Source organism: Oryctolagus cuniculus, chromosome 13, assembly GCF_964237555.1.
Source record: "Oryctolagus cuniculus chromosome 13, mOryCun1.1, whole genome shotgun sequence".
Lineage (NCBI taxonomy): Eukaryota > Metazoa > Chordata > Mammalia > Lagomorpha > Leporidae > Oryctolagus > Oryctolagus cuniculus.
In genome coordinates, this window is record NC_091444.1 from 46,003,603 (window position 1) to 46,029,883 (window position 26,281).

Below are 26,281 nucleotides of genomic sequence, written 5' to 3' on the forward strand. Positions count from 1 at the left end.
TGCCCAAAGACCCAGCCACACCCCATTCTTTTCCCAGCCTATGTAGATGTCACACAGTCAAAGGAATCCCAGTCACGGGATGCAGAGCTCCCTGAGTCACAGGGTACAGGGAATCTGCTGTGTGCCCTGAGAGACTTCCTGTCCTTAGGGCAAGTCACCCATCCCCAGAGCCAGCCACCTGCCCAACAGGGGACTACTGGTGCTCTCCCTTGGCAAGCTGTGTCTGTTGCTTTGGTGGTAGGAAGGGAGGGAAGCAATGTTCCCTTACTTCCCTTAACTAGTAGGTGCCCTGCCTCTACCAACTCTCCAGGCCAGACTCAAAGTCAGTAGGGACCATGGAGTTCTCGCTGAGACACCAACCACCAGTGGTATGCAGGCTGCTGCAGCCTCCAGGCAACTTGCCTTGGGGAGATGACATTTCCCCTGCCAGCCACCAGGAACCTTGATGTGATAGGGGTGGGAAAGAGCATGGTCTCCCTTCCAAGAGCTAGGAGGGTATCCTACTCCCTACCTGTTCTCCAAGCCAGAGTCAAAGCCAGTCAGGACTGTGAGGCTCTCCACCAGACCAGATCAGAAGCAGCGTGTGGGCTGATGCAGCCTCATCTCACCACACTTTGAGAAGATGGTGTCTCCCCTTCAGTCACTGCTCACAGGATTCACTGGTAGTGTCTTGCTAGATTCTCTGTTTCTACACTGTCTTTGCTGTTCCACAGAGTTTCTCTTCTCTTCGGTATGTTTCCACTGAAAATTTCTCTCCAGTTTTCCTCTGGGAAGATAGCCCCTCCTCTGTTCTTCTGGTATCTTCCCATGATCAAGATCAGTGTTTCTGGCCGGCGCCACTGCTCACTTGGCTAATCCTCCGCCTGGGGCGCCGGCACACCAGGTTCTAGTCCTGATTGGGGCGCCGGATTCTGTCCCGGTTGCTCCTCTTCCAGTCCAGCTCTCTGCTGTGGCCCAGGAAGGCAGTGGAGGATGGCCCAGGTGCTTGGGCCCTGCACCCGCATGGGAGACCAGGAGAAGCACCTGGCTCCTGGCTTTGGATCGGTGCAGTGCGCCAGCCATAGCAGCCATTTGGGGGATGAACCAACGGAAGGAAGACCTTTCTCTCTGCCCCCTTTCACTGTCTAACTCTGCCCGTCAAAAAAAAAAAAAAAAAAAATCAGTGTATCTATTCCCTATTCAGCCATCTTGTATCCTCATCTGATATCTGTTAAAGTAAGAGGCAGAACCAACCAGCTGCTTTTATCAAAGTATTCTCTGGGTAAATGTGCCTGTCCCTGGGTTTTCTTTCCCTATTTTCAGAAAGCATTACGCACTGTCTGCTGTAGGCAGAACCTAGCAAGCAAGAGATCCCAGGATTGTGACTGAAGGTAAAAGCAAGTCATGGCTCTCACCAGACTCAGCACAGCTCCTCCCTGCCTCACTCCCACAGTAGTATTGCACTTTGATCAAATATGTTACAGAATCATGAAAATGAGAAGCTCAGAAATATCCAATTGTCTTTCTCTGCCCCTCCCCAGAAGGAAAGCCTCATAATGTGCTTGTACACTTAGCTTCACATTTGCTTTGGGCTTTCCAGGCCAGCAACCCATTTTCACAGCAGAAGTACATTGCTTTTTTCATCTTATGGAAGTTCTCCTCCCCAGCCTGTTGACCCATGCAGGGAGGGCATTCTCGAGGGGAGGACCTGTCCCAGATTTCCTTCACTGGTCATTGCTGACAGGGATTTGTGATCCAGAGACTTTCCAAGGTCTCTGGTATGACCCGACTGTTAAGTAGATATTTCTGTCTTCCAAGAAGAAAAGTGGTGGGTTATTTCTGGGACGCTGTATAATGCTAAAGGACTTACTTTAAAAGAGAGAACAAGAGATAGCTGTCTACAGTATAAGAATCATGAGCTTCAAAAAGCTCACTCCTTCACCCATCCTAAAATAACTGCATAGGAAAGTGTTTCATCTTAATAGACAGTTTTGCTTTATCAGTTTTCTTAGCATGTGCTTCGCCAAGCTTTAGTAGGGTAGCAGTTGATAGAAATGACATCTTCTCTTTCATTGCTATCTGACGTGTGTGTATGTGTCAAGTGTCTCTATTTAATGCAAGCAGAAACAGCCCAGTGGAGATGCTCAGAGCCTCTTGCTTCTGAGAATACAGACGAAACGTCCTTCCTCAGACTGAATTTCACAGTTTCCCAAACCAGGCTCCCTATTGGCATGGGAACCATGAGCCAACCAGCTCTGCCCTGATGCTGCACATCTTTGCTCTCTGCTCTGCCAGCATGAGTTGAACTATGTCAGAGAAGAATCTTTTGTGCTGTTGCTAGGTGGCTGAGCTCTGCCTTACAGAAGCAACATCAAGCAAATGAGGTAGAACTTTTTGAACTTGCCCTTTTTACTAGTGAAATGTTGACAGACCTGAGGAGTTCAATGCATTTTAATTTTGAAACTCCCATGAGACTTTCCTTATCCATTGAAAGCACTGGTTTATGTTTGCCGTTGCCTTAGTGGACTGAGCCTCTGTAACTCTGAGATGGTAAAAATCCCTTTGTGTTCTTCAGAGAAACACTTATTCAAAGAGAACATGAAAATGGTTATACCCTCAAGTTGAAGATTATATTATGACTAGTCATGATCAGAGGTAATATTTTATATGAATCTATATAAATATGCATTTTGTTATCATATTTTAAGTACATCTCTTCTGAATTTACTTTTTTAGAATCCAGAATAAAAACATGTAATATCACTTCTTAGAAATTCTTCCTATTTCAGTGCTGCCTGCATCTAACAATACTGGTAAATACCATGACATGCTTTCTGAATATAAACAGACAATGTTACTTTCGGAATAAGGATATTTTCTAACAATTACATTTTTCATTCTGTAGTTAAAAACTGAAAAACATTTTTGTTTGTATGAGAATGAGAATGTCTTCAGTCTGAATAAGGACATCAGTGTCAGGAAACAATGTATTAGGTACTTTTCTATTCATTGGAATTAAAAATGACATTATTAGAATTTTCTTCATAGCAATGTAAATTTTAATATACTCTATATACTTATAAACAATAGTAAATATTGTAATATTTTATTACACTTGTTGAATACAAGTGAAACATAAAGGGTTTATGTTAATAAATTGCATATAATGAACTTTATGTACAGTATATTGTTAGTAAGATAAATCACTTTAGAGAACATATTGACAAGTCTTCATAAATTATTTGTTGTATGGCAAAACATCACAATAAGTAAAATTTAATTAATTTTTCATTGTGTGTCAGGTATATGAAACATTGTGAGTGCAAGGGAGGAAACACTAGGTAGAATTGTTAAATAATAAATGACTTATTAAATAATAACACCTTAATGATTATATGGCAGTATCAATTAGGTTCACAGCAGAAAGAGAATCATTCCCAGATGACTCAAATAACAAGACTCTCATGAAGTGGCTTCTTACTTTAATGAAGATATGGACAGGTCAAAAGAACAATTAAGGGATGTTGAGGCTCCAAAGGACTATCTGCAGTTGAAGCCTAAGTCAAAAGGACAAGGAATAGATTTGGGTAACTAATACTCAGTGAAAGCTGAACTGCTGCAGATGGACCTCATAGGAGCTGTAAGTTGGAAATGATGCAGCTACAGCTGAGATGAGAATGCAGGGTAAAACATATCCCAGATTCTCTCTCCTAACACCTTCCAGGGTCCAACTGTTGTCTCCCGTTGGCAAAACCCAACAGAAAGCCAACTGACAAAGCAACATGGACAGGGCAGAAGAGACACCTTTCTTCCAGAGTAGTACATGAAAGGTGCTTGCAGCCAGCTCAGCAAGATCAGTTCATCTTTCTCTCCCTCTCCCTCCCTCCCCCTCCTCCTCCTCCTCTCCCTCCCTCTCTCCCTTCCCCTCTCCCTTCTCCTTCCCTCTCTTCCTCTCTCCCTCCCTTTCTCTTTGAGTGCATGTTAAAAAAGACCATCAGGTTTCTAGAAATAGACATCTGACTACCAAAGCTTAAAAGTCAAGAAATAGTTATTTTTTCTTAAAACAAAAGTTCTGGAGGTTAATATTTACTTACATTGCATTGCTTTTTCAAGAATATCAGAACCAATTTGTGATTCTCCTGATATTATATTCTGGGCCAACTGTAGGTCACTCTTGTCCAGACAACCCAAGAAAAGATTGGGCAAAAGCAAAAACTGGGTTTAACAAAAGGCCCTCACCCAGCAATTTCCTTACATACCTCATTCTCCTTAGAAATATCCTGCAACAAGATATTAAGTGGGGGCAGCATTTGGCCTCCCAGTTAAGGTATCTGTTAAGATGCCAATATCTCCTATCAAAGTGCCTAGGTTTGTGACAGATCTAACTCCCAAATCTAACTCCCTGTACAGCCTTTCTGTGCAGAAAATGCATAATTATTACCCATTTGGAGGACATGGATTGAGTGTCCAACACCTGGATAATCCTGGCCCAGTCCTGACTGTGGCAGACATTTGGGAAGTGAATGAGTGAATGGGGAGCATGCTCTCTCTCTCTTTTTTTAATGATTAAAAAAATGATGTTCAGTAGAATAATCAATAAATAACAGGTTACTGAGATTATAAGACTTGATTTTTATTTTTATTACTTTTGAATTTCTTGTTTATATAAAGGTAACAAATTATATGCATTTTGTATCTACAGTTGTAGGAGCATAATGGTACTTCCCATCCTGTTCTCCCCTCCTCCCTCACTCCCACCTGCCTTTCCCATCCTTTCTTATTTGTCTTTTAATTTTTACAGTGACATACTTTCAATTTACTTTATAATCACCAGCTTAATCTTCCACCAAATAAAGAATTTACTAAGCAGTAAGTTGGAAAATCACTGTGCCTCAGGAGTATAGATAAGGGATATAAACAATCAAATCTCAAAATATGAATTTTGCTCATATAAATTACCTTTTTTGTACTCTGTATATTAGTTACCACAAATCAGGGATTTTTAGATCCCACATAGTATATTGAGGCTATGAAAAGTGTTGAGGGAGGAATTTTGAGGGAGTTCATTTCTAAAGATTTGCCTATGCTGTGAGTCCCACATCCTTCCTCAAACAAAAGCACAGTAAAATTGACTTCAGTGTGACCCCTCATGCAGCACTGATGTTTCCTATAGCTGAAAGAGTTGCTAAGGCTGCTGGTCTATAATGGCAAGACAGAATGAAACACAGTAGGTGGGACATTGGAAAATAATAATATGCCTCCCCTAGGAAGTGGATGAAAAGTATGCAATTCCTGACACATAGCATTCCACCCATTTTAGTCCTGGCACCAGGTGATTTTAAAATGGTTTCCTCAAGGTAGCTTTGTGGGAAGTTGAGAAGGCCTAAAGAAAACTCCAAAAGAGCCTCCTCAAAAATCCAGAGAACTGGAAACACAGTGAGATCAGAACATTCTCTCTTCTCTTTCCCAATGCATTCCCCTAAATCCAAAATTTGGTCCCAGACAGACCAAATGTAGCTGGGACAGGAGGAGTTGAAGAAGGGAAGTGCCCCATACCCCTTTTCAGATGGTGGTCAGCCTTCCTGAAGTTGTCCCTGATAAGGGAGGGGACCAAGTGCAACCACATTTGAAGATTGTCTTGCTCTGCAGCATTCAGATCGCCCCAAAACAGGCGGATTTCTGTGACTGAGGGTGACCATCACTTTACTGATTTACCCAAAAGTGAGCAAAAAAGTCATGAAGCCAACTGGAATTTTATAGAGATGTAGCAGGTTTAAAGACCATGCAAGGCTAAATAGATTATACTGGTATGATGTTATATTCCAGAAGTTAATTTTGCACAATATGGTAGCGTAATAGTTTTCCAGCTGAGCATATTCAAGGTTCTATTGTTAAGAAAGAAAGAGTAAGTTTGGGTAAAGGTTCCAACAGTCTCTTCCATGGAACTTGAAGTGAGCAGAGTATCCTAGACCTGGGACCCTCAATATGGCTGCACAGCCATAAAAAGTAATGTGCTATAAAAACATAAGTAAGCTATAAAAGCTTACTAAAAACAATTGAATACTACAGACCTATTGGACTCCAGGGTGATATAAAAAAAGGCAAAATTGGATGGTAACTTTGACTCCTATGAAAGAATCAGAACTAAAAGTTCTTCCAGTTTCTTGGAGGGATGAAAGTCACCATATGAAACTGATAGGCAAGATCTGCACCCATGAAATTAGGGTGAAAGAAGTACAGTTATTGCCTTGCTCTGCAGCTTTCATGAAGCTGAATCTCTACCATAGCAAGGATCACAGTGCCTTACGACTGGTACGTGGATCAAACCGCCTCTGTGAGAAGCATTTGGGATCTCTGATGCCATGGCGGTGCAGCTGCCTTCAAACAATAGAAAATTTGGATAGGACATAGAAGGGAACTGAAGGAAAATAACCCTAGAGGCACCACGTGGAAAAGCATCATGAGGGAGAGAATCAAGATGAACTCACACATGAAGCCCCAAAGCAATAAGAAAATATAAAAGTGACAGTAAGCAAATCAACACTGTGAATGTATGTTGCAAATGAAATAGAATAAGTCAACCAAAAGTAGGTTTGAATAAGTGTGTTTCAGATCCTTAAAAACTTAAAGAAAAAAAGTAGACCATTCAAAGCAAAATAAGTCAAAATGTCAGGAGATTCAAGCAAAATTTGACATGAAAGCTACAGATATAAATTTAAAATAAAATTCAATTCTAGTACAGTTGAAAGAAGCCACTAAAGAATTAACTAGTAAAATGGCTCACAAACAAAAAGATAAAAAACATGAGAAAACAGTTACGATATGTGAAAAATAGTTTTAAAAGTCTCTACACATGGCCGCATAGATGTTTATAAAAGACTATTTTGTTGATACATAAATTGACTATTACTTAGAAAAATCGAACAATCTAAATTAAGCTTATCACCCTAAATTAAATTGATAACCAAAAATCTCCTTATCAAACGGCCATAGAAACCAGTTTTTTTGCCCTCATCTTTTAATGTGAATTTTGTCACACATTTAAGAAAGTATATAAGTTAACCTAAAATAATTACAAGACAAACTCCCATATCTGATGGTTTTTAAAATTAGCTGTGCCAAATTTTCATGTAAAAATAATTCATTTTTAGGTCGGTTCCGCGGCTCACTAGGCTAATCCTCCGCCTTGCAGCGCCGGCACCCCGGGGTTCTAGTCCCGGTCGGGACGCAGGATTCTGTCCCGGTTGCCCCTCTTCCAGGCCAGCTCTCTGCTGTGGCCCGGGAGTGCAGTGGAGGATGGCCCAAGTGCTTGGGCCCTGCACCCCATGGGAGACCAGGAGAAGCACCTGGCTCCTGCCTTCGGATCAGCGCAGTGCGCCGGCCACAGCGCGCTGGCCATGGCAGCCATTGGAGGGTGAACCAACGGCAAAGGAAGACCTTTCTCTCTGTCTCTATCTCACTGTCCACTCTGCCTGTCAAAAAAAAAATAATAATAATTCATTTTTTAAAAATGTATTCTGGCGCCGTGGCTCAACAGGCTAAAGCTCCGCCTAGCAGCGCCGGCACACCAGGTTCTAGTCCTGGTCGGGGCGCTAGATTCTGTCCCGGTTGCCCCTCTTCCAGGCCAGCTCTCTGCTGTGGCCAGGGAGTGCAGTGGAGGATGGCCCAAGTGCTTGGGCCCTGCACCCACATGGGAGACCAGGAAGAAAGCGCCTGGCTCCTGCCTTCGGATCAGCGCAGTGCGCTGGCCGCAGCGCGCTGGCCGCGGTGGCCATTGGAGGGTGAACCAATGGCAAAAGGAAGACCTTTCTCTCTGTCTCTCTCTCTCACTGTCCACTCTGCCTGTCAAAAATAATTAATTAATTAATTAATTAATTAAAAATGTATTTACTTATTTGTTTTGAAAGGCAAAGTGACATAATATGAGAACTCTTCCATCCACTGATTCATTCCCCACTTGAATGCCTCAACCAGGTCTGGACCAGCCTGGAAACAAGAAGCAGGAACTCCATCCTGGTCTCCCACATGGGCAGCAGGGGCCTAAGCACTTGGACAGTCTTCTGCTGCCTTTTCAGTTGCTTCGGCAGGAAACTGGTCATAAGCAGAGCCTCTGGGACTTGAAACACTGCTCTGGAATGGGATACCTCATCACAAGTGGTGGCTTAATCTGCTACAATACAGTACCAGCTCCAATGATTCCTATTTTATACCAACTATTTCAGAAATAAGGAAGTATAAAAACCATTGTACTCATTTTATGAGAGAATAATGTTTATGTCAACAAAAAATCAGGGCAGTATAAAAGACAGTGTCTTTTGGACATAAATGCCCAAATCAAAAGTAAAATAATATCAAATCAAATTTATCAGTTGTAACATGCAGTAACAATCATGATGTTCAGCAGCTTGCTCTTTTGCCAATAACAAAATTGGAAACTGCACCCAGTCTCAGGATCAGAGTCAAGGCAGGGGTAGGGAGTGCTCATCGGTGATTTGTACCAATTAGTCACATCATTAAAATTCTGTTTTAGGATAATTTCCTGTTCCTTCTATGGAAATAAGAACTGACTTGGCAAACATACCAGCCACCAGTCACATGCAGGGGCCAATGCAGAGTTCAGCTATGCAGGAGTAGAAGTGGATGCATTCCACAAAGCAAGTTTGAGATCACTTTCTAGAAAAGGAGCCAGTTGGTACCAGAAAAACAGGATCACATGACAGATCTAAGAATTTGAGAAGGCAGAAGTGTCATTCCTAATTAGTCAACAAAAAGAGTGTCAGGGTTTGTAAGTATTTAAACAAAGGCTGTGAGTAAAGTCTCATGCCAGAGGCCACTTAGGTTTTTTCTTTTTCAGTTTCTTTCCATGGATTATAAAAACACATCAAGTGCAGTAAAGGCACAGGATGAAATAAATGGAGATGGGGATGAAGTAGAGAGAATGTTCAGAGAGACTGAAAATAATAATAAAAGTTAAGGGCACACTATTAGTAACCTGAAGGTAAGTGATACTGCATTAAGGGAATAGCAGGAAATTAATTTTGGAAGAGATTTTAGAACTTACTAAGCAAGTGAGTGTGAGGGAGGGATGGTAAAAAAAGAAAAAAATTCAAAGTCCCTAAGCCTTTTTAATGACTTGAAAAATGGTGGTTCCCTAACTAGGAACCTGAATGTCTAGGAGAAATGTTGTTTTTATTAACAGAAGAGTCCTACAATTCTATTAAACTATCCAGCAAGCATATTTCCAGCTACGTTAGGAATGTGAACCAAGCCATCCTGTACCGCAGCCAGGGTTTGTTTGCAGTTATTATGGCATATTTCTTAGCCTTTGCTCTCAGATTCCAGTGAGGTCACCACCCACAAAAGACTGTCTGTGGAAGCAGAGTGTTTGGCAGAACTCCTGGTGAGGGAGCTCAGACTGAAACCATAAGAGGCATGTCAGCAAACACTCTCACTTCCTTTTTGTCGCCTGGATGACCAGAGCAACAAGAAGGCTCAAGTTTTGGGTGTTTTTTTTTTTTTTTTTTTTTCCTTTTTAACTGAAGTCTGGTGAATACTAAGTTCTCAAACGTGTCTTCATCTGGAAGTAAAATGAAATCGCCCGGAACTCCATAAGACATACAACTAAATAGGAAGTAAATATTAAGATGATCAGACGTGGAAATATACAGGGTCAACATTCTTCTCCTTAAAAAAAAAAAAAATGAGTAACAAAACATTTTAGTCTTGATACAGTGCTTTTATTTCAGACAAAGCATCCATTACATCATCAAGGGGGGTTCAGCAGAGGGGTGAGAATCATGGACTTATTTGTCTCTAGACACTGCAGCATGCATTCATCTCTAAATGGCCTTGATTGGGAAATGGCCGACATGAGGGAGTTCAAACACAACAAACATATCTCTTTGCCCCAGGAATCCTGTGAACAAACTCTTTGCTCACCACTCATGGAGCTACTATGCCCTCTAAGGAAGCACTTCCTCAGCTCACACCGTGCTTGTGTTTTGAGAGATAAGCAGAAAATAACACCTCAAAATCAGTCTTACCCTGCATGGTGTCCTTGAACAAGTCATTTCAACTCAGTGGTCCATACCGTTAGTTCCTAGGAACAACGGATATTCACCCCCAGTCGTCTTCTACCAAACAATTAGAGTGAGAAAATACAGACACTGATTATTTTATTGAGAAAGTCTCTTCCCAAACTCTCCTCAATGTATAGATAGTGCAGTTCCTCCCCCAGAGGCTGGTGTTTCTGCTTCTCCCTGCGGTCCCATTGCAATATCCCAAAGCTTGTCCAATCCTGATAAAGGAGGAGGAGTAGGAGAAGAATGAATGGTCTTTCTCTACCATGATAATTGATAATGAACATTTTGTTTGTATTCTTTTCTGCCTTTGCCATATTCGTTATTAAAAAAAGATTTATTTATTTATTTATTTATTTATTTATTTATTAGAAAGGAAGAGATACAGAGAGAAGGAGCAAGAGGGACTGAGATCTTCCATCTGCTGGTTCATTCCCCAAATGGCAACAACAGCCTGGGCTGGTCCAGGCCAAAGCCAGGAGCCAGGAGCTTCCTCTGGGTCTTTCCACACGGGTGTAGGGGCCCAAGACTTAGGCCATTTTTTACTGCTTTCTCAGGCCATAGCAGAGAGCTGGATTGGAAGTGGAGCAGCCAGGACTTGAACTGGTGTCCATATGGGATGCCAACACTGCAGGCAGAGGCTTAACCTTCTACACCACAGCACCAACCCCCAAACCTCCCCCCCTCCCATATTATGCATCAGATATTTTGGGAATTGGGAGTGTCCCAACACTAAACTATTTTGAGACTTGCGGTATCTAATCCTAATTTGTATCTCTCTGGATCACAGTTACCCTGTGGTTAAAAAATTCATTTCTTGAACTTATCTAGTTTCCTCCCTTTCCCCATTCTTCAGAATACAGAAATAACTGTATGCATGGTATTACACTGAAAAATAGTTGAGAAGTTGAAATTATATAACAAATTTTATTATTCAAATAAAGTCAAGAAAAGGACTTTGTTAGAATGAGTTCAGTCTTTGGAAAAACTAGTGCTACATAATTCTGATTTTGTTTTCATATCTAATCTGAAATTATTAAGAATTGCTTTTTACCAAATATTGTAATATTATCATCTTAATGCCATCTGTATTTATCTTGCACATTCACTTTTACTAATGATCTCATGGGAGAAAAAATAGGCTTAGATAAAATTACATAAAATTATCAGACTTGAACATTTCAAATGTACATTAATGTATATTAAATATAGTACATTCTCTATGATATATATAAATGTGTAGTATGATGAATTTGATAAAGTGTATTATAGGTAGTGACCTTCGAAGAATTAGCATGCCAAATCTCATTCTAGGATAAAATTATTAAAGTAAGATATAATACTAAAACTGTTACAGATGAACTATACATTCAGACAACAAAGCAATAACTACATGTGTAGCAATTTAGAAACAGGCTTTACATGCAAAAGGAAAACCTGCATTCTGAAACTTAAAAGCTAAAACATGGTGGTAGGTAGTACTTTATAAAAGAATGTGGTTCTTAGGAGCAAAATACTTCCATCCTGAGACAGATTTATAATTTTGTTTTACTCATGAATACATTTATTTTTCCCAGTATATTGAACCTCATTTAGAAGTCTTTGCTGTGCTGTAATTCTTCATTGCATATTATAGGGTCCAACATATAAATTATGGAAAAACTGTGGCCTTCAAAGAATGATACAAACCATTTGTTATGTTGCTGTAGTCAGGAGCCTTATCAGGAGAGAATATGCACTCTAACTGTGTTTCTCAGTTAACTGAGTTTGACTCGTTCTTATGCAGCTCATTAGTTGATTTTTAATGGCTAGTACGTGAAGCCTAAATTTAATTACAAATATATTTTACAAAGCAGTTCCCAGTCAGCAGACATCGCTTCCCCAGGGTTAAATTGTAAACTCAACACTTACACATGTTAAATGATCCAGGTTATGTTACAACCTATAGATCTAAATCTTGTTCCTTTATTAGTAGTAATAACCACAGGCTAATCATAGTAAGAACTGAATGAAGATTCTCTGAGTAAAAAAGATTAATGCATACTTTTCTTCAAAGTTAAAGCTAATCCTTGTTGCTTGAGGACTATTTTTAAAAGGAATTTTCAAATGATGTTTGAAACTCATCTCTAAACTAAATTTATCAGAACTTCCCAGCACGTATTGCTTTTAAGGGCTATGTCAGCCACATTTTATTTATTTGTTTGTTTGTTTGTTTGTTACCCTGTATTGGCTTGAAATATTGTAGAAACAATTGTAGGCTATTTCTGGAAATCTCCTGAACTGCCTTGTGGGTTAATGTTATCACTCTTCTGTGACAGTATTGGCCTCTGTGAGCCCCAGAGTTAGCAAACAGCTACATCTGTGTCTGAGACTGTATCTCCCTGCTTCTCAGATCTTTTCAGAAGGTAAAAAAGTACTTATGAAGAGCTCAACTAAGAAACCAGGAATATTGAGTTTCTTTATTTGAAACTCAATCCGTGGGTATAGTTGACCCTTTTACCCTGCTACTACTTCCTGCTCCTCCATAAAAGTGAAAGATAAAAGAAGGGTAATATCAACAATATGAAAATAAACTAGAATTGTACTGAACAGAACGACAGGAGGAAATGTTCAAATAATCAATAGAGTAAATAACATACAGTCCATCTGGACTAACCTATTTCTAAGGGTAGATACAGTACTTTGAATAAATTGGAAAGATCCAGGGAGAGCATTTGGCACAGCAGTTAACTGTCTGTCTGGAATTCCTGCATCCCATTTTGGAGTGCCTGTGTTTTGATCTGGGCTCTGCTTCCATTTACAACTTCTTGCTAATGCACACATGGGAGGCAGCAGAGAAGACTCAAGTATTTAGGTCCCTGGCGCACACATGGGAGACTGCTGTGGAGTGCTCGTCTCCTGGCTTCCACCTAGCCCTGCCTTGGCTATTGTGGACATTTGATGAATGACCCTGTGAATTGGAGTTTCTCTCTCTCTCTCTCTCTCTCTCTCTCTCTCTCTCTCACACACACACACACACACACACCTCACTGCATCCAGACCTAGCTGCTCCACTTCCTGCCCAGTTCCCTGCTAATGCACCTGGGACAGGAGTGGAAGATGACCCAAATCCTTGTGTCCCTGTACCGATTTGGGGAATGAACCATCAAATGGAAGATGATCTCTCTCTCTCTCTCTCTCTCTCTAACCTTGCTTTTCAAATAAATATAACTCATTTTAAAAAATAATATGCTGTGTAAAAATGCTCATGTTCAATTTAAGTAATGTTCCTACCAGAAGATATGAGGATTCTAAAATTTGAAATCCTAGTTTAAATTTGAAATTTGAGAGTCTAAAATGAAGCAGTTAAAGGCTATTGGTGTCCATGTGTTATTAGTGGGAGGTAAGGGGCTTTTAGTTGGGAAGGGGGGAAGTTGTTGTGAGAAAGCATTTCTTGTAGTTTTCAGGGAAACATCATGTATATGCTATACAAACAGGCAATACCACTGGTTCCAAGAAGCTTCCTCTTCTTCAGGTTCTTTTGAAACTTGATTCATATTATAATTTCATAGTTCTATAAAGTTTCTAATTACTTTTTTAAGATTTATTTTTATTTATTTGAAATACAGAGTTATAGAGAGGAGTAGAGACACACAGAGAGAGAGAGAGAGAGAGAGAGAGAGAGAGAAATCTTCCATCCACTGGTTCACTCCCCAAATGGCCACAGTGGCTGGAGCTGAACCAATCCAAAGTCAGGAGCCAGGATCTTCCTCTGAGTCTTCCCACATGGGTGCAGGGGCCCAAGGACTTGGGCCATCTTCCACTGCCTTCCCAGGCCACAGCAGAGCTGGATTGGAAGAGGAGCAGCCGGGATGAGAACCGGCGCCCCTATGGAATGCCGACACCCAAGGCTGGTGCTTTAACCCGCTGCACCATAGCACCAGCCCCTGTAATTACTTTAAACATAGCATTCTTACCACCCCTTGTAGATAAAGATCCACTTATCTGTGTTGTCTCCCTTTTCTCTTTGTTGTAGGGAAAATTCTTGTGTATCAATTTAGCCTGGCAATTACTAGAATATGTGTAAATTAAAAATCATTTAAGCATATATAAAAAAGACTCTATGTATTATTTATTAAATTAACCAGAGTTAGATGATTATTTTACTAATCTATAAAATAATTTCAACCTTTTGTTATAAGGGAGCTCATATTAATTCAGATATTGGGTAGGTGGGCCAGCATGCATTCTGACTTCTAATTTTAGCTCCCTACTCTGCTAGCAGTTCAAATTAAATTATAGACCCTAGGTTTTCTTAAATAGGGCTTCCTTATTACTATACCACATCAGCAATGCATATTCTGCACCTTTCTCTGAAGGCTCCCTCCCATTGGCCCCTCCATATCTATTCCCCACCCGTCTTTCCCCATGTTCTCTGCCTGGGATGCTGACCTTCCTGTACTTCATTAAGAAAATCCACTGCTCTCTTGCTTCTAATTGAATCCAACCAGTTGGGTGCACTGGTCAGGAGCCTTGGGTAAAGGAGAGTGGGACTACTTTCCCCCGGCTCCCTGACACGAAGGCCAATGCAGGCTGATGGTGTCTTCCATGACCTAGCTTCTGAGCAGCAGCCCTCTTGCTCTACTCCCCTTCTATTTGTAGAAAGAGTTTTCTTCCCTGACCCTCAATTTCCTGCTGTCACACATCTTGGCATGCTGATCCTTCCTTTGTTGCTCTGCCTAAGCCTTTCCTTCATTTTGGTACAATTCTCCATAGGACACTCCTCAATCACCCAACTTAACTTGGCCACCTGTTTGCTGCCACAGCTCTGGCCGAAGCCTTCCTCTCCAAAGTCTTGATTGTAAAAAACAAATGCACTCAAAAGTGATGCACTGTAAGCCTCCAGGTCCAATAAGGACAGGAGCCAGAGCTCCTGAGGATGCAATCTTCCTGAATTCATTTTAGATACCTGACCCAGTGAGAAGACCCATCAATATTCAGTTGAAAGCAGTACTGAGTTATGTATCCAGGCTCAGAAGCTGGCATTGTGGCCCAGCAGGTTGAGCCATCCTCTGCAAAGCCAGTATCCCCTAATCATAACACTGCTTTGAGTACCAGTTGCTGCGCTTCTGATCCAGCTCCTGCTAGTGTTCCTGAGGAGGCAGCAGAAAGTGGCCCAAGTACTTAGATCCCTGCCAGCCATGTGGGAGACCTTGTTGGAGTTCCTGGCCCTTGGCTTTGGCCTGGTCCAGCCCTGAACTTTGCAGCCATTTTGGGAGTGAACAAAGGATAACAGATCTCAATTTCTTTCTGCCTCTTCTCATTCTGTCACTCTGCCTTTCAAATAAATACAATTATTAAAAAAAAAAGTCTCAAGGGCTGGCACTGTGAGGTAATGGGTACAGCCGCCTCCTGCAGTGCCAGCATCCCATCCAGGTGCCAGTTCAAGTCCCAGCTGCTCCAATTCCAATCCAGCTCTCTGCTATGACCTGGGAAGGCAGTAGAAGATGGCCCAAGTCCTTGGGCCCCTGCACCCGCGTGGGAGACCTGGAGGAAATTCCTTGCACCTGGCTTTGGATTGGCACAGCTCCAACCACTGTGGCCTGTTGCGGAGTGAACCAGCAGATGGAAGACCTCTCTCTCTCTCTCTTCCTTTCCTTCTCTTTCTGTATAACTCTGACTTTCAAATAAATAAATAAATCTTTAAAAAAAGAAGTCTCAGCAATGCTGACCACAGCTGCCCTGCGAATCTGCTGTATTGCAAGTTGCTTCAGCCCTAAATGATTTGTTTATGGACATTGGAGATGGACAAGAGGAAGCAGCTCATTCAATTAGATCATGTGCAGTGATGGGGGGATATTAGTACACATTTTTCTGACTTTATGCTTACTTGTAAGAAAGCGTATGCATTGGATTCCCTAAGTGAGGACCATCTTAAAGATGAGCTCTTAATCAAGATTTTGTCCCGTGAAAAAATCCTGTAACAAGACCAGAAAAATTGTGTTAGTAGACTGTATATCATCTACTAATATAGTCACCATTTTTATTATTATGGATCAGGTGACATTGCCTCATTTAATTTTTTTTTTTGACAGGCAGAGTTAGTGAGAGAGAGATACAGAGAGAAAGGTCTTCCTTTTTCTGTTGGTTCACCCCCCAAGTGGCTGCGCCGATCCGAAGCCTGGAGCCAGGTGCTTCCTCCTGGTCTCCCATGTAGGTGCAGGGCCCAAGCACTTGGGCCATCCTCCACTGCACTCCCGGGCCACAGCAGAGAGCTGGCCTGGAAGAGGGGCAACCGGGACAGAATCCGGCGCCCTGACCGGGACTAGAACCCAGTGTGCCGGCGCCGCAAGGCGGAGGATTAGCCTAGTGAGCCGCGGCACCAGCCTTGTTGTGCTGCATGACATTGTCCTATTCAAAGACTTCTTGAATAAGACTCCAGCAGCCCAGACAATAAAAGGTAAATGGGAGTACATAAAGCTTAGAAGCTTCTGCACAATCAACAAAGTGAAAAGGCAGCTGACAGAATGTGAGAAATATTTTCAAACTATGCATCTGATAAAGGGTTAATATCCAAAATATATAAGGAGCTCAAGGAACTCAACAACAGGGACTTGTGTTGTGGCACAATGGCTTAAGCCACCACTTGGAATGCAAGCACCCATAGGAGTGTCAGCTCAAGACCCAGCTGATCCATTTCTGATGCAGCTCCCTACGAATGCACCTGGGAAAACATCAGAGGACGTCCCAAGTGCTTGGGCCCCTGCCACCCATGTGGGAAACATGGGTGGAGTTCCAGGCTCCTGGCTTTGGTCTGGCCCAGCCCTGGCTATTGCAGCCATGTGGGGAATAAACCAGCAGATGGCAGATCTCTCCCTATCTCTCTCTCCCTTTCTCTCTATAATTCTGCCTTTCAAATAAATAAAATATTTTTAAAACAAATGATTAAAATAAAGCCAACAACAAAACAAACAATCCAGTTAAGAAAGAGGAAAGAATATGAACAGGCATTTTTTGAAGGATGAAATACAGATGGCCAACAGATATGAAAAAATGCTCAGGATCACTAACCATCAGGAAAATGCAAATCAAAACCACAATGAGATTTCACTTCACCCAAATTAGAATGGCTTTCATGCAAAAAAATCAAAAAATAACAAATGCTGCTGGCGATGTAGAGAAAAAGATACCCTAATACATTGTTAGTAGGAATGCAAAGTGGTACATCCACATGGAAAATTGTATGGAGACTCTTCAGAAAACCTGTAATAGATCTACCATATGATATCCCACTCCTGGGGACATATCCAGAGAGAATGAAAGCAGCCTATCAGAGAGTTATCTGTGCACCATGTTTATAGTTCAGTTCACAGTAACTACGTAGCAACACAGATGTCCACCAGCTGACGACTGGATAAAGAAAGTGTGGCATATATACACAATAGAATATTACCCATGGCGTATATACACAATAGAATATTACCCATGAAAAGGAACGAAATCCTGACATTTGCATTATGCTAGTGAAATAAGACAGATTTCCTGTTTTCTCTTATTTGTGATTGTTAATAGAGTTATAAAAATTGTGTGCATATCATGTCATTTACATATGGTCATAAATATTGCTTCACTGAATCATACCATGTAACAGAATGTATACTCCTCTTTTCCACATTCAAAAACATGGAGGGGGGCTTGAATGGTGAGTACTCTTGTGGTACCAGTAATATTTGTTTTTTGTGTTGGTTATGAGCCTGATCGCTAAACAAAAAACCCCACACATTTATCTGTAAACTTATGTGCATTTCCTTTTTTGTTTTAGAAAGAGATAATTTTTTAAAGATTTTTATTTATTTACTTGAAACGCAGAGTTACAGAGAGGTAGAGGCAGAGAGAGAGGTCTTCTATCTGCTGGTTCACTCCCCAGATGGTTGCAATGGCTAGAGTTGCACTGATCCAAAGCCAGGAACAAGGAGCTTCTTCTGGCTCTCCCATGCAAGTGCAGGGGCCCAAGGACTTGGGCCATCTTCTACTACTTTCCCAGGCCATAGCAAAGAGCTGGATTGGAAGTGGAGCAGACAGGACTGGAACTGGCACCCATATGGGATGCCAGCATGCAGGCTGGGATTTTACCTGCTATGCACAGCACCAGCCTGATACTGTATTTCAATAAAACATTAAAAATAATATTTTCTTTCTTAACCCTTCTAATTAACTTCTTGGTTCATATAAAAAGCAACAATTCACAAATGTATTTATTGTTGATCATCTGTAGATCCTATAAAATCATTTATGTTTTGATAGTACTGTATTTGTGATTGGTAGTGGTTAGAACTCCCAATAAATCATGTATTAATTCTAATTCAAGGTTATTATGAGATATTTTGGCTTATTTTTGCATGTGTGATGATATTATACTTTCTTGTAAAATCTGTAATATTTAAAATGATCTCTGAATTCAGCTTGTAAAAAATGGATAGGAGTCAAATTATTTCATTCAAAACAGTACATTAAGCAGCAACTGGTCTTTTGTCCTATAAAAACAGTGTGGTTTTCCATCATTTTCCTTTTCTTTGTTGATTAAATGCAAATTTTCTAACTCATGTGAAAGCAAATTTTGCTGTGCTAAATATGGATAATCTTTCCCAAATTTTCTTTTTTTAAAGAACATAACACTGTTTCTTCTTTTATTTATTTTCTCTGAAGCCATCCAGCATTTCACATTTCCTTTTTCAGCAGTTCATTAGGGTGGGTGCTGGCATGTGGCTGTTGGCTAGGACTATTAATAGGAAAACTCATTCCACTGTCTTATCTGCCGCAAAGATTCCAACTTTTGGCTAACCAGTGGCCCAATATATTTGTAGAATATAAAATATTTTAGTTTTAAAGGAGATTTTAAAGTTTCTGTTAGACTCTGGTAGTTTCTCAATTTTACAAATACTGAGTAATATTTATCTATCCCTGTGTCCCTGTCACTCAGAAGTATCTTTTTTAAAAAGTGTGCTTTAAAAAATAATTTTCTTCATGAAGTTATTCTGTGTGTTGAGGGAGATAACATACATAGTCTTTCATTCTTCCTGATTTTGGAGTCAAAGAGATGGAAAAATGCCTTGCTCTATGCTTCAGATATAAAATGTGCTGGATGTGGAGGCCTGAACAAAAAAGTTGTACCTGAGTCCTGCTGAGCACTGAGTGATCAAAGACCCATGAGAGATGATTCAATAGACAGAGGAAAGTTGCAGACATCATTGTTTAAAACTGGGCGAGATGTGAAAAGTGTCCTCAGATAACCTAGCAGTATTCTTCAAACTATTTTCACCAAGAAAACCAGTAGCAGAAAGTGAAAATTTGTATCCCTGGAGAAGTTAAATGGTATGGCTTAAAGTAGCTCACTAAAAGTTTGAGAATTCTTTTTTTTTAACTTTTATTTAATGAATATAAATTTCCAAAGTACGACTTGTGGATTACAATAGCTTCCCCCCCATAACGTCCCTCCCACCCGCAACCCTCCCCTTTCCCACTCCCTCTCCCCTTCCATTCACATCAAGATTCATTTTCGATTATCTTAATATACAGAAGATCAGTTTAGCATACATTAAGTAAAGATTTCAACAGTTTGCTCCCACACAGAAACATAAAGTGAAAAATAATAGATGATTTTTTTTAAATGATGATGAGATCAGATCAGACCTATTGTCATGTTTAATCCAAGTGAGAGTCAAGTTGGGGAATTGATAATTTCTTTTTTTTTTTTTTTACAGAAGATCAGTTTAGTATGCATTCAGTAAAGATTTCAACAGTTTGCACCCCCATAGAAACACAAAGTGAAATATACTGTTTGAGTACTCGTTATAGCATTAAATCTCAATGTACAGCACATTAAGGACAGAGATCCTACATGAGGAGTAAGTGCACAGTGACTCCTGTTGTTGACTTTACAAATTGACACTCCTGTCTATGGCATCAGTAATCTCCCTATGCTCCAGTCATGAGTTTCCAAGGCTATGGAAGCCCTCTGAGTTCTCCGACTCTTATCTTGTTTAGACAAGGTCATAGTCAAAGTGGAGGTTCTCTCCTCCCTTCAGAGAAAGGTACCTCCTTCTTTGAAGACCTGTAAAGTTTGAGAATTCTTGATGGTCTCCTGCTTTACCTGGAAAGATCAGGAAAATTTTCAACATGCACCATTTTACACCAATATTTTTCTTTGTGGAACAACATTTTCCCAAACCCATTTAATATAATTGGTGCCTCAAAATTAAGTCTGCCATGTCTACCATGTTTTATGTACTCTTTAGCACAACATTTTATACCACTCTGTTAGAGTAAACCAACACGGAGGAGTTTCACATGCTTTGTCTCTTTGGGAGCACACAGGGGCTGAACTTCCATAGAAGAGGGACTAACATGAATTGTCTGTACCCGAGTGTGAGTACATAGGTGAGGAAGGCGACTGACAAGTTAAACACATTTGGATGTGAGGGGGTCACACTTTAGCCAGGAAGTTAGGCAAGACTGCCCAAATATGAGAACTTAATATATATATATATATATATATATATATATGTAAATTCAAACTGAATTGTACAGTGGGTAAAGCAAGAAGTGTGTAACTTGACATATAGACATCTTCAGATTGGTGCAGCTCCGGCCTTTGCAGCCATCTAGGGAGTGAACCAGCAGATGGAAGACCTCTCTCTCTCTCTTGCTCTCTCTCTCGCTCTCTCTCTGCCTCTGCATCTCTGTAACTCTGCCTTTCAAATAAATATTTTTTTAAAAAAATTAACACTTTCACTTCCAGTTATTATGTGGTAATTGATGCCTACTAGCCTTATTACGAGCAACTAGAAAACTGAAAAGTGTATGATTCAACCATTTTCCAAAATTGGACTAATAGAAAACATGCCACTGCAGTCCGAGAGAAGGGAAAGTATGAATTAAGCCCCATGACTTTGTAGACTCTCTGCCTGGGGATAATTTCCCAACCATGGCATAGGAAGTAGCTGTTCAAGCAGAGCATGATGATCAGGGCAGCTGAAGCTCCTGGAGTTGGTGAAGTAGGGCATCGGAAAGAAGGAAACTGTGCAGAAGGTAGGCTAAAAGTCTATGACAGATGGGGTCCACATGCACTGTGTGAAACCCTTCAAGGACTGCCAGACAGTAACTGATATACCAGATCAAAAATTAAAGAGAACTATTAGAAAAAAGCAATGCTTGAGGGTGTTGGAAGTTCAGCTCAAACTCAAAGGAAGGATCTGGTTAACATAACAAGGCATGCACTTGAGGCAACTAATAACAAATATGTGATAAAGCCTTAATTTAGGATTAAGAACCATACCCCCAGATGAGGCCTGATCTAGACCATGCTAACAATGCCTGAAATCAAAGTTTGACTTATGTGCCAAGTAGAGAAAGTTTGGAGGCTGAATCTTGTCAGTATTGAGTGTGGGAAAGCCCTAATGCTTTCACAGATCAGTCCTAATATAGCTTAAAGCCAAACCTTTACAAGAGTCAAGGTAATCAACTGGTAATTAAACTGTCTTCTTCTAGAAAACAAAGCAGCACTCCTCAAAGGAAGATGTCCAGAGTACCTATAATATATAATCCAGTGCTCCGACTTACAGTGGCAGAAAAGCTAACTGCAACCGAAGAGAAAAGCAGTCAGTAGAAACCAATCCAAAGCACTGTGTTGTCGAATTTAGTAAAAACTTTTGTGCAGCTGTTATAAGTATGCTCAAGGACTTAAAGAATAATACAGTCTTAAATTGTAAGTAAAAATGAAAGCTATAAAAAGAACAAAATGAAAACTCTACAACTGAAAAATTCAATGATTTTCATAAAAACTCCCATATAAGATTAACAGATTAGATGTGGCTCAAGAAAGACTCTGTGGTCTTGAAGATAGAAATTATCCCATCTGCAAAACATAGAGGGAAAACCATTGACAAATAGAGTGAACAGAGCCTTAGGGACATGTTAGATAATGTAGTAACATGGCCGGCGCCATGGCTCACTAGGCTAATCCTCCGCCTGCGGCGCCGGCACACCGGGTTCTAGTCCCAGTCGGGGCGCTGGATCCTGTCCCGGTTGTTCCTCTTCCAGTCCAGCTCTCTGCTGTGGCCCAGGAAGGCAGTGGAGGATGGCCCAGGTCCTTGGGCCCTGCACCCGCATGGGAGACCAGGAGGAAGCACCTGGCTCCAGGCTTCGGATCGGTGTGGCCGGCCACAATGTCCCGGCCGTAGCGGCCATTTGGGGGGGTGAACCAACAGAAAAGGAAGACCTTTCTCTCTGTCTCTCTCTCTCACTGTCTAACTCTGCATGTCAAAAAAAAAAAAAAAGATAATGTAATAACATGAAATATGGTGTGGTTTAACATATTTCTAATGAGAGTCCCGGAAGAGGAGAATGAGAATTGAACATAAAAATGTTAAAGAACATAAAGAACATAAAACCAAAAATTGTTCAAATTTCATGAAAAACATTGACCTAGACTGAAAAAACTAAAACCCCAAACAATACAAGTACAAAGACAACCACACCTAAGCATACCAAAATAAAACTGCTGAAAACCAAACTTTGAGAACAGAATTTAAAAATTTAAAAGCTGCTAAAGAATAACACACATTACAGAGAAATGATAGAAGAAATGAAAGCTGACTTCACATCAGAAGCCATACAAGTGAAACTATATTAGACCAAAATCTAAAATATAAGAAAAACTCTCTGTTAAAACCAAACATGATCCCTCTTAGTAGTTTTTTTTTGTCTGTTCTACTTAATATGACTGGTTTAATTCTGTAATTAATACACAGTTATTCTTAAGTGTTGAAATTTAACTGAAATGTGATCCCTGTTAAACATAAGAGTGGGAATAAGAGAGGGAAGAGATGTACAATTTGGGACATGCTCAGGCTGACTTGCCCCAAATGGTAGAGTTAGAAACATACCAGGGGACTCCAATTCAATCCCATCAAGGTGGCATGTGCCAATGCCATCTCACTAGTCCAAGTGATCAATTTCAGTTCACAATTGATCATAATGAAAGGACTAAGAGTCAAAGGGAGCACATAAACAAGTCTAGTACCTGCTAATACTAACCGATAGAATAAATAAAGGGGAGAGTGATCCAACATGGGAAGCGAGATACTCAGCAGACTCATAGAATGGCGGATGTCCTAGACAGCACTCTGGCCTCAGAATCAGCCCTAAAGGCATTCGGATCTGGCTGAAAAGCCCATGAGAGTATTTGAGGCATGGAAAGCCAAGACACTCTGGCAAAAAAAAAAAAAAAAAAAAAAAAAAAAAAAGTAAATGAAAGATCTCTGTGAGTGAGATCCCAGTGGAAAGAACAGGTCTTCAAAGAAGGAGGTACCTGGAGATACCTTTCTCTGAAGGGAGGAGAGAACCTCCACTTTGACTATGACCTTGTCTAAACAAGATAAGAATCGGAGAACTCAGAGGGCTTCCATAGCCTTGGAAACTCATGACTGGAGCATGGGGAGATTACTGAGGCCATAAACAAGAGTGTCAATTTGTAAAGTCAACAACAGGAGTCACTGTGCACTTACTCCTCATGTAGGATCTCTGTCCTTAGCGTGCTGTACATTGAGACTTAATGCTATAACGAGTACTCAAACAGTATATTCCACTCTGTGTTTCTATGGGGGTGCAAACTGTTGAAATCTTTACTTAATGTATACTAAACTGATCTTCTGTTAAAAAAAAAAAAAAAAAAAGAAGGAATTATCAACTCCCAACTTGACACTCGCTGGGATTAAACATGACAGTAGGTCTGATCTGATTTCATCATCATTTAAAAAATCATCTATTATTTTTCACTTTATGTTTCTGTGTGGGAGCAAACTGTTGAAATCTTTACTTAATGTATGCTAAACTGATCTTCTGTATATAAAGAGAATTGAAAATGAATCTTGATGTGAATGGAAGGGGAGAGGGAATGGGAAAGGGGAGGGTTGCGGGTGGGAGGGACGTTATGGGGGGGAAGCCATTGTAATCCACAAGTCGTACTTTGGAAATTTATATTCATTAAATAAAAGTTAAAAAAAAAAGATAATCAGAAAAAAAAAACAAACATGAAATACAAGACATTTTGGTGAACCAAAAAATGCAAAACTTCTCACTAGCAGCTGTGTAATAAATGCAAAGGAATAAATCAAACTGCAGAAAAATCATGGGAGATGGAAACCTGTATCCATAGAGGAAAATGAGGGCATGAGGGATAGCTATTACAGAATAGTAGAAAAGACTCTTACTTTTTATCATTTTTCCTTACAAGATGACTGCTTAAGAGAATATTTAGAATAGGAGATATAATAATAGAAGCAAAATGAAAGATGAAGAGGACACTATTAAGGTTTATGTTTGTGAAGTGAGAGATGGAAAACTTAAATGAGAAGTAGAAATGTGAAGTCTCAGTAAGCAGAGACTGGTAAGTTCAGGATACGATTATCCCTAACAGAATTACTAAGCAAAATAAAAATAATAAAGGTGCAATCATGAAGAAATTAGTTTTTTGAACATTCCATCATTTATATATTTTGTTTTTCATCTGGTTAGTCTTTGAGTGCTAGCCTGCTATTTGAGAAAGATACTAGCTTTGGAAATCAATTAAATATTTTAGATATGTAGTATGTATAATCAATAATGTCATATTCAACAGCATTGATTAAAATTTAAGTTCATAAATATATATTAGTTATCAATTATAACTATGTTACTGTTAAATTTTAAATAAGCTACAACACTATAGTGATGGCCTTGTTCAGTGTTTCCTAGCCAAATAAGGGAGAAACTGAAATAATGTACACATTATTGGAAAGGATGAAGTGAATATTGTTAAATGGTCTCTAAGCCATCAAATGTATAATAGAAAATAATTTGAGGTTGACTTTTAAACTGTTTTGGGATAATTAGCTTATGAGCTTTATCCTGTCATAGCTTACTTTTTTTTTCTTTTTTTCTTTTGATTCCAGAATAGTTTTAAATTCACAAAACAAAAATTGCTCATATCTACTTCTCCTATTATTAACATCTTATATATTTTCACAATCCATTACACCGTTTTCCTCTTAATCTAAACTCCCTCTATCCTTCCCACTCCTCCCAGCATCTACTAGTAAACATTGTGTATTCCTATTGATGTGCAAACCACTGTATTTATTCTAGAGACAGGAAGACAAATAGTAAAGTATATCAAAGTTCTCATCTTCAAAGTGGATTGTAGATTTACATGTAGATTTACAATAATAATGCATGATTGTAAAATCAATAATTGTATATTGCAGTCTCAACTAAAGTTTCTGTAATGACCTTTTAATATTTCTTAAGATTCTAGGTTTCTACCCAGTTCTTAGGGATCTTTCAGTTCAACTCAGCCTCCATAATTTGCCTCCTTTGCCTCCTTTTTTGTTAAATCTACAGTTAAAATCTCTTCTCTAAGTGGCATTCAACCCTGACATAGGAACAGAGTACAAACAATAAGAGAATGCAATGACTGTGGTTTCTATGTCCAAGGAGTGGACAGTAGCCATCTAATGTACTCATCACTGCAGGGCTCCACTGTCTGTTTCAAAGGGTGGTCTCTTCTTAACCCTAATGGAATACCTTAAGTCAGTAATGCAGTAATACACACAATTCCATTTCTCTTACGTTAACAAATAATTAATGATTACAAGTCCAAATAATATAGGTATTGCTTTAGATACAGTAAATTTTAATTAACTATCATGGTTAGGAAATTAATATTTTTTCTTAACTTTAGTTAGTAAAATTGTTGAGGACTAGGACCCTAGGCAGGTATGTGCTGTGATGCTGAAAGATTTATAAGACCAAAAACCAGAGGATTGTTTGAACTCTCTAGTTTTTAGAGAACACTTTAGATCATCAAATTAAATATAGGCAAATTCTACCTACTTGGGCATCATTGCTAGCATTTTTTAAGAGAGTTAATATAATAAATAGCAAAAACCTCATGTGGAAAAGCTGTCTAGCTATTTGTTAAATAGGTTCCTCATTCAAAACAAACACCGAGCACTGTAGTGTACCAAGACCTATGACATGGTATGTATAAAAACATAAAGAAGGCAGCTATCCTAGTTTCAAGATGATTAATACAGTACGAGAGACAGAAGAGAGATAGTGCCACAATATAATGAGATAGGTATATGATAGCACTGTAGGAAGTGTGCTGAGATCAGAGCAGGCTTGCTTCATCCTGCCTGGACATG

At 39.9% G+C, this 26,281-nt stretch overlaps 1 pseudogene; it reads left to right on the forward strand.

Moving 5' to 3' along the window:
- Positions 1 to 335: 335 nt before the first annotated feature.
- The window catches only part of LOC100342313 (heterogeneous nuclear ribonucleoprotein C-like), a 99,279-nt pseudogene continuing 73,333 nt past the window's right edge, over positions 336 to 26,281 (forward strand).